The sequence below is a fragment of the Peromyscus maniculatus genome, chromosome 1, assembly GCF_049852395.1.
Source record: "Peromyscus maniculatus bairdii isolate BWxNUB_F1_BW_parent chromosome 1, HU_Pman_BW_mat_3.1, whole genome shotgun sequence".
Taxonomy (NCBI): Eukaryota; Metazoa; Chordata; class Mammalia; order Rodentia; family Cricetidae; genus Peromyscus; species Peromyscus maniculatus.
The window spans coordinates 136,851,592-136,860,226 of NC_134852.1; the positions used below are offsets into that span (position 1 = coordinate 136,851,592).

The 8,635-nt window shown below is 46.2% G+C and overlaps 1 pseudogene across 1 annotated transcript; it reads right to left on the reverse strand.

The window, feature by feature from the left end:
* Nucleotides 1-792: 792 nt before the first annotated feature.
* Nucleotides 793-2,731, reverse strand: LOC121826375 (sulfotransferase 1A1-like; annotated as a pseudogene). Its single transcript, XR_013048323.1, has 4 exons — nucleotides 2,537-2,731; nucleotides 2,366-2,462; nucleotides 1,121-1,250; nucleotides 793-1,032 (listed from the first exon to the last, which is right to left on the reverse strand). The product of XR_013048323.1 is annotated as a sulfotransferase 1A1-like (transcript).
* Between the last annotated feature and the right edge of the window lie 5,904 nt (nucleotides 2,732-8,635).

The following is an 8,635-nucleotide window of genomic DNA, read 5'->3' on the forward strand; positions in this document are numbered from 1 at the left end:
GACTCCAAAAAGATCATAAGATTCTATGTCTTTGATTCCACACGGACTATAATAACGCCATTAAGCTGACAAACACTGCCTAAGGACTGGCTCTGGACTACATACTGCTCAGGACAATTTTGAGATGGATATCTGAATGATCAAGCCTCACACATTACTATAGCCAGGATTTGAGACAAGGCCTGCATTATGCAGAGACTGGACAACAAATAATACAGCCACCTCTCCCATGATTTGACAGTTAACCCAGCATAGGACTGACACCTACTGTAGATGTAGCCATCTTATTAAATAAGAAACACAGAGCCAAATGCAGAGTTAAAAGCCCAAGAGGTCAGAGCAGTAGCTAAGAGCTGAGACTAAAACCGCCTTCTTATCACTCACTGCCGCTGCTGTCCTTCCCCTGAGAAATAGACCTACTTCCTGTGTGTCTGTCTTTTTATTGACTTTCTGTTCTGCCTTCTCATTGGTTGTAAACCCAACCACATGACCTCCTCGTCACTGCCTGTCTATACAGACCTCCAGGACTCTATGGTTGGTATTGAGATAAAGGTGTGTGTCTCCATGCTGGCTGTATCCTTGAATATACAGAGATCTGTCTGTCATGTGATTGGGATTAAGGGCATGTGCTACCACTGCCAGACTTCTGCTATGGCTTGCTATTAGCTCTGACCCCCAGGCACTTTTATTTATTAATATACAAATCACATTTGAAATCACATTTCAGCACAAATAAAATATCACCATGTGTACTCCAAGATAAGGACTGAGCATGCTCTCTGCTGAGCTGTGCTGGGGTCCTGAGTCAGGAGGTAAGATGGGAGGTGCTGTCTGGGGTGGGGCTGGGATAGGGATGGGGCTCAGGGCCAGGATAGGGCCAGGTTCCTGAGGGTCCTGCCTGTGGGACCCAGAAGGAGGTGGTAGCAGGCAGCCTCACCTCCTTCATGTCTTCATAGAAGAGATAGAGGACAGGGTGGGTGTGTGTCAGCTCCCACCACTCCTTCACGTGCTGGAACCACGACCCATAGGACACTGGGGACAAGACGGCACAGACACAGGCCTGTTAGCTCCAGCTCTGCCCCTGGGTCCAGCCCCCTCCTGACTACAGACTCAGATTCACCTTTCCCGTCCATGAAGTTCTCCAGGAAGCTCTCCCAGGTGCCTGGATCAGGGAACAGCCCCTTGGCCATGCTGTAGAAATTATAATAGGAGATAGCCACATCCTTTGGATTTCGAGCAATGTAGATCACCTGCAGGGGGAGACTATCCCTAGTTCTGGTTCCTTCTGCTGTCCTGTTACCCTTCACAGGACCCAGTGAGGTGTCATACTTTCTAGCACTGGGGACTCTCAGCACTTCTTTTGGGGAAGGCAGAAGAGAACACAGGACTAGAAGTTGACTTGTTGAGACTTCATGGTATGGGCACCACTGACCTAAGATTTCACCTTTGATGCCAGAGTCCTGACTATTCCATGAACTATATTTTATCTGGCTCCTTTATTGTCAACACATCCACGTGGTAGGTCAGAGTTCCATCCGCCCCTCCATCTCTGTCCTGTGAGCACCTGGACTCTGCATCTCTAGCTTACACTGAAGAATTCATTTTCCTTGTTATCAGAGCCCTGCCAGAGTGACAGCCATAGAGCCTCCATCCAAGATGAAACAGGGCCAGGTGGTGGTGGCGGCGGCGCAGGCCTTTAATCACAGCACTTGGGAGGCAGAGGCAGGCAGATCTCTGTGAGTTCAAGGCCAGCCTGGGCTACCATGTGAGTTCCGGGAAAGGCACAAAGCTACACAGAGAAGCCCAGTCTCGAAAAAACAAAACAAAACAAAACAAAACAAAACAAAACAAAACAAAAAACAACCAACCAACCAACCAAACAAACAACAACAACAACAAAAAAAACCACGGCTTGCGTAGTCCCACAATTCTCAGCAGAACAAACCAAAGCTAAAATGACCCCAGGAGTCCTTGCATCCTCTCCCCTAGCCCCCCTTTCGTCCCCCTCTCCCCCTCTTTTCCTTCCTCCCTCCTTTCCTTTATTTTTTGTGTCTTTTTTGTTTTGTTTTGTTTTTTGTTCTTTGTTCTTTGTTTAAGACAAGGTTTCTCTGTGTAGCTTTGGAGCCTGTCCTGGAACTCACTTTGTAGACCAGGCTGGCCTCGAACTGATAGAGATCCACCTGCCTGTGCCTGCTGAGTGCTGGGATTAAAGGCGTGGGCCACCACTACCTGGCTTCCCTGGCTTCTTGAAACAGGGTCAAAAACATCTCAGACTGGTCTTGAACTTATTGTGATCCTTCTGCCTCTACTTCCTAAATGCTGGAAGGTACCATCATAACTGGTCTTTCTTGTTTTTTGTTTTTACCTTGATCTTCTGATCCAGCAGACTCTAGGAAGCAAAGACAGGGGCAGATGCGTCTTAATGAGCCGTGGGGCTGGTGTCTCTTCCAAAGATTCAAGACCTACAGTTGAACAGAGAACTTTGTTAAGAGGTCCTACCTCTCTCCACTTGTGTCTAGCACCCTAGTGCTCATACCTGAGGGAACTCCTGGGCATCTGAACTCAAGGAAGGGCACTCGGGCATAGATGGGGGCCCGGCCCGGCGACACTTTTCTAGCTGGCGGTCCTGGTAGATCATGTCCAGGATCTCACTCATCCAGGTAGTACCAGGATGAAGGTAAGGAAGGCCCAGAGTCTGGACCTGCTTGCCAAAGTGAGGTCTATAGGACATTAGGGAAACCCTTGTGATAGTATTCTGAACCTCCTCTAGGAGAGACAACCCTTGGAAACAAGCCAGTGTCCTGACATCTTATTAAAGTCTCCTTTAAGAAAAACTCCTCTCCCTTGTTCTCTCTCTCTCTTCCCTCTTGCCAGAGGTAGAGCTCTCCTCCCTTCCCCCCCTCTCCCTCTCTTCTTCCTATCTCTGTTTAATAATAAACTTTCCTTGTGGACAATTGTCCTGCCCCACACTGCAGCCACAGTGTGGTCAAAACTGAGTGCTTTAGGTGGAGGGTCTTGGGTGGCTGGCAACTTCAGCGGAGGAGCTGCTGTAGCCTCCAAAAATGCAGAACTGGGTTTTTGGTGCCTTCCCTTTGTTCAGAGATTCTGAATGGGCAGGGCTTGGAGAGACAGGAATGGGTCTTTCTGGATCGTGCAGGAGGGAGCTGGAGGTCCCAACCAAACAGAAGGTAGTTTGGTGAACATTTACCATTATGAGTGGATGTGGATGATCCTAAGGGTCGCTTGAACATTCAAGCTCAGGTTGTAGTCACAAAAATCTGAATTTGAACCCCATCTTTGCCACTTACAGCTTGTGGGCCTTGGTAATTTATTTCTCTAGATTCAGTTTCCCACAAGTACTAAATGAACAGTCCTTTGTGGGGTTATTAGGAAAATGACCTGAACAAAAGCAGTTGGCATGTGGTAGTGCTTAGTAAGGAGCAGCTGTTCTCTCCCTGTTAGGTTTTCTGGAGAACGAGAACCAGTAGATGCAGCACAGAGGTACATGAGAGTGTTAGCATGGGTTGGTTGGGTCATGGGGAATGGAGCTGAGAAGTCTGATGGGCTACCATCTACAAGCTGCAGGCCCAAGAAAGCCAAAGTAGGTCCAGTCTAAACCCAAAAGCCTGGGAACTGCAGTTTGGATGATAAGCATTTCTGGAAACATCCTCACAAACTCCCAAAAATAATGTTTTAGTAACTATAGGACAGCCAGCTTGACACATAAAATTAGCCATTATATTTTATCTGGGACTCAAACCCCAGGCCTTGGGTAGGCTAAGCTGTGTTCACTGTCCAGCAGGACCCATGTGTTCTTTTTTTTTTTCCCCCTTTCAAGACAGGGTTTCTCTGTGTAGCCCTGGCTGTCCTGTAACTTTGTAGACCATGCTGACCTCAGGCTCACAGAGATCTGCCTGCCTCTGACTCCCAGATGCTGGGTTTAAAGGCACCTGCTGCCACCACCTGGCAGCCCTGTGTTCTTTTCAATTGCTACATTGACCATGGGCATGCTGGTGATGGCTTCTGTGTAACCATAGTGACAGGCTGGTCAAGTAGCAGCTTACAGGAGACAAAATGTTTCTTTCATGATGTCCTTTCCTATGGAAAATGCTGAGTTTGCAACAAAACTTGAGTTTAGAGGAAGAGCTGGAATGTGATTTACTGGTGTTCCTGAGTTACTGTCTTAACTTCTCACTTTGAGCAGCAGAGAACCATGCTTTCCCAGGGTCTTCCCCCTGCTCACCTCTCCACCCTGAACCTTCTCTCTGGTAGCTCAGTGGGGCCTTATCCTCTCTCTGGTTTTCTCACTCAGCAGGTAGCCTCTTTCCCACTAGCTCCTAGGGCTTTAGCAAAGCCTGGAGGTTGATTGTTCTTATATTTGTCCCAGTCATCTCTAATCCAAGCTCCTGATTCACTGCATCCTATTATTCTAAATAATGCAAGATTTCTTTCTTTTGAACCAGAGTCTTATCAACCATTTTCACACCCTACACTCTCGTGAGTGACCCTGAACTTGCTTTGTAGACCAGGCTGGACACAGAAACCTGCCTTCCTCTTCCTCCAGAGTGCTGGAATTAAAGGAACATGCCACCATGCCTAGCATTACTAGACTTTTATCTCTCTCAAGATTTACTTATAAGTATTTTACCTTCATGTATGTATGTGCATCATGTGCATGTCTGGGCCCCTCAGAGGTCAGTAGAGGATGTCTGATTTCTTGGAACTGGTGTTACAGTTGTGAGCCATCTTGTGGGTACGGGAATTGAACCCAGGTCCTCTGTAAAAGCAGCAAGTGCTCTTAACTGCCGAGCATCTCTCCAGCCCCATAATTAGACCTTTTGTACTTTTTGACATTTCAATTTTGAGGATAATCAGATTTGGAGAGTCTCACTATTTAATAGCCCCAGCTAACCTTGAATTCAAGTTACTCCTGCCCCTGTCTCCAATATGTTGGGATTACAGGCATGCCACCATGGCTCTTTATACTTTTTTTTTTTTGTACAGGGTCCACTATGTAGCTCTGGCTGTCCTGTAACTCAGTCTGTAGACCAGTGTGAGAACTCACAGAAATCTGCCTGCCTCTGCCTCCCACGTCCTGGGATTAAAGGTATTTGCCCCTACACCCAGCTTTTCTTTTCTGGCACATAATTCTTCTTCATATGAAAATAAATAATCCTGTGGTGCTGAAAATACTGTTTAGAGGCTGGAGAGGTGGCTCAGCAGTTAAAAACACTTGTTCTCTCTTTTTTTTTTTTTTCCTGAAAGTAGATGTGATGAACTTTATTTTACTAACATATTCCACTTAATTCAAAATATTTAAATATGCAATCAGTTTCAGAGTATGGAGAGGTGGCCCAGCGGCTAAGAGCACTCTCTTCTTGCTCTTACCTGATCAGTTTGCCATTTCCTACCCTGTAGTAAACCTTTTAATTTGGCTTCCTCAGTGCTTCTAGCCTCACTTTTTAACCCTAACATTCCTTTTAATGCTAAGGTCTGTTTTTACCATGCCAATAGCAAAACTGTAATTTTTGTCATGAATTTTCATAGGTACATTATTTACAGTAGCCAAAAAGTTAGCACAAATCAAATATCCACCAGTTGACAAATTGATGGAATGTTGTATATCAAAATAATGGAATATTATTCAGCAGTAGGAAGAAATTAAGTGTAATGTAGGCAAATCTTAAAAACAAAAGAAAACAGAGTAGATGAGTGTTTGCCCAGGACTAGGGTGATTGGCATTATACACCCAAGTCAGTGTTGTTTGTATATTCAAGGTTATACTTTTTTTAAATGGTTTTTCAAGACAGAGTTTCTCTGTGTAGCTTTGGCAACTTTCCTGGAACTCACTCTGTAGCCCAGGTTTGCCTGGAACTCAAAGAAATCCTCCTGCCCTTGCCTACCGAGTGCTGGGATTAAAGGTGTGGGCAACCAACACCCAGTGGTTATGCATCTTTTTAGCACAATTTCTCACCTGACAGAAAAAGCCATGTGCCCTTTTAATAGTCTCTTTCTATTCTCACTATTCATTCCCTACTCAGATTTGCATATTCTGGATATTTCTTATAAATGGAAACAAACAGCCAGACATGGTATACATGCCTGTAATCTTAGCACCTTGGAGCTTAAGGCAGAAGGATCATGAGAGTGAAGCTAGTCTGGGCTACATGAGAAGACTTTGTCTCAAAAAATAAATAAATAAATAAATAATACAAAATAAAATAAATCTGTTGTGACTGCTTTTTTGTTTGTTTGTTTGTTTGTTTGTTTTTGTTTTTGTTTTTTGAGACAGAGTTTCTTTGTGTAGCTTTGCAATTTTCCTGGAACTCGCTTTGGAGACCAGGCTAGTCTCAAACTCACAGAGATCCGCCTTCCTGTCTCCCTAGTGCTGGCATTAAAGGCGTGTGCCACCACCACCCGGCTCCCTAAGTTGTTTCTTTGTTTTTGTTTTTCTTCCTTCCTTTCTTTTTTTTTTTTTTTTTTTTTTTTTGAGACAGGGTTTCTCTGTGTAGCTTTGGAGCCTGTCCTAGAACTCACTTTGTAGACCAGGCTGGCCTTCAACTCACAGAGCTCCACCTGCCGCTACCTCTGAGTGCTGTGATTAAAAGTGTGCATTACCACCGCCTGGCCCCTTAGTTGTTTTTGATGTGGGTGTTTTTAATCCTAGCAATTGAAACTCTAACTAATGGGGCTGGAGAAGGGGCAAGGTAGTTAAGAGAACCTGCTGCTCTCCCAGAGGTCCTGAGTGCAATTCCCAGCAACCACATGGTGCAATCTGATGCCCTCTTCTGGTATGCAGGCGTACATGCAGGTAGAGCACTCGTATACATAAAATATATGAATAAATAAATAAATAAAAAGAAAAAATAAAAGGAACCCTAACTAAGAGAGATTGGTATTAGGAGTGGAATCTTGCTGTGACAGACCTACATATATGTTTTCAGGAGAATTATGGACTTAGGAACTTTGGGGCTGCAAAAGCAGTTGGGTGCTTAGAGCTTCATGGGCTGTTTGTTCTGTGGAGCTTGGGAGATAAGGCGTTCTGGAGAGATGCCAATGATGGAGGCCTGGCTTGTACAGTTTGAGAGTCCCTCAAAGCCTTTCAGTTTGTATAGTGTAATATAGACAGTTTGTGTAATATATTTGAATTAAGAATCTACGGTGTCTGGTCAGCTGGAGCTGAAGAATCAGAGAAACTTTTGCTTTAGTGGGTCAATCGGTGCTGGTGAGCTGGAGTTGAGAAATAAGCAGTGGTTGATAAGAGACCAGCATCAGAAACTGTGATCCAGAGAGAGCCAAGGCTGCATCTCCAGCTGGCAACCGAACTTGATACTATGTAAGAAGCTCCCTGCATCACTGGTTGTGGTGGCATGAGAGCTTCAGGATTTGAAGGGATCCTGGAGAGCAGCCGAGGCCTGGCATGTGAGAAGCCATTGGTTAAGTGCAGCCTCAGCTGCAGTGGAAACTCTGGGATGGGAGGGCGGCTGAGGCTTGGCACCGTGTGGCAGGGGCCCTGAAGAGAGCTCCGGAGAGGCTATTGGTGTGGTGCCACCCAGTTGTAGTAGAGACACCAGCTTATTTGGAGGTGGCATGATCATGGGATGATTGCCAAGGACAGCAGCAGCTCTGGAATGGGGCTGGCCTGAGCCTTTGCAACAAGCTGTGTTCTGTGAAGGACAGGACTGGAGAGACAGCTGAGAATGGAAATGAGGACATGGCACTCCAGTGTAGGGCTGAGGAGAAGGATTGTAGTGTAGATAGAGAGAGAATACGCCAGGGGCATCCGGAAGGATCCAGACTGAACTGGGCCATGAGAGGAGATGGGTGTGGGGTGGGGGGAGAGGGCCAAGAGGATTAAGAGAGAACCAAAAGAGCACGTGACCAAAATGGGGTGGTTATATAGGTACAAGAAGCTAGGGAAGAGAAGAGAAGTCTCCTGGGCTAGAGAGGTTTAGGGAGGGCCAAAGTGAGAAGTGCTGAGAGAAGCCACAGGTGCTGAGTGAGCCTGGAGCCAGGCAGACACTTTGTGTGCTAATAGGCAACACAGTTAGCCATTTGTCCTGAGTTTCTTTGGGACCTAACCTTGCAGCCTTTTTGTTGATAATAAAAGGTGACATAATCTCCTGTGTACCTGATTCTTAGCTGAAATTGGGGTGTGGTAGTAGGGGCCCAGGGAGGTTGGAGTGCTGGTCAAGGCCCAGAAGGGAGAGAGAAGTGCATGCTGGGGTCACATCTGTTTCCATCACTGCCCAGGTCCTGAGGGACCACCTGGGGCTAGTGAAGTGCAGGCCCCTTTGGAGCAGCCTGGGATGCAGGTTCTGAATGAACGCTTGGACAGCTGGAGCATTGCAGGCAGTCTGGGAACAGTTTGCACTCTCCAGGTGATGGAAACTGTTGGGACAGATACAGAGTAGGGACAGAAGTTAAGTGTAGGGGAAAGTGTTTTATCTCAGGTGTACTTTTGAAACTTTCAGGCCCATAGTCCTGGTAGTTGGGGATGTGGAAGTAGTCCCAAGGCAGGCATTGTGTGTGTGTGTAGGGTGAGGGAAGAGATAGATATCCCACCCTTAGGAATAGGCAGTAGGCAGGGAGGCTTAGGCTGTTGGTTGACAGGAATACTTACCTGGAGTCAGTT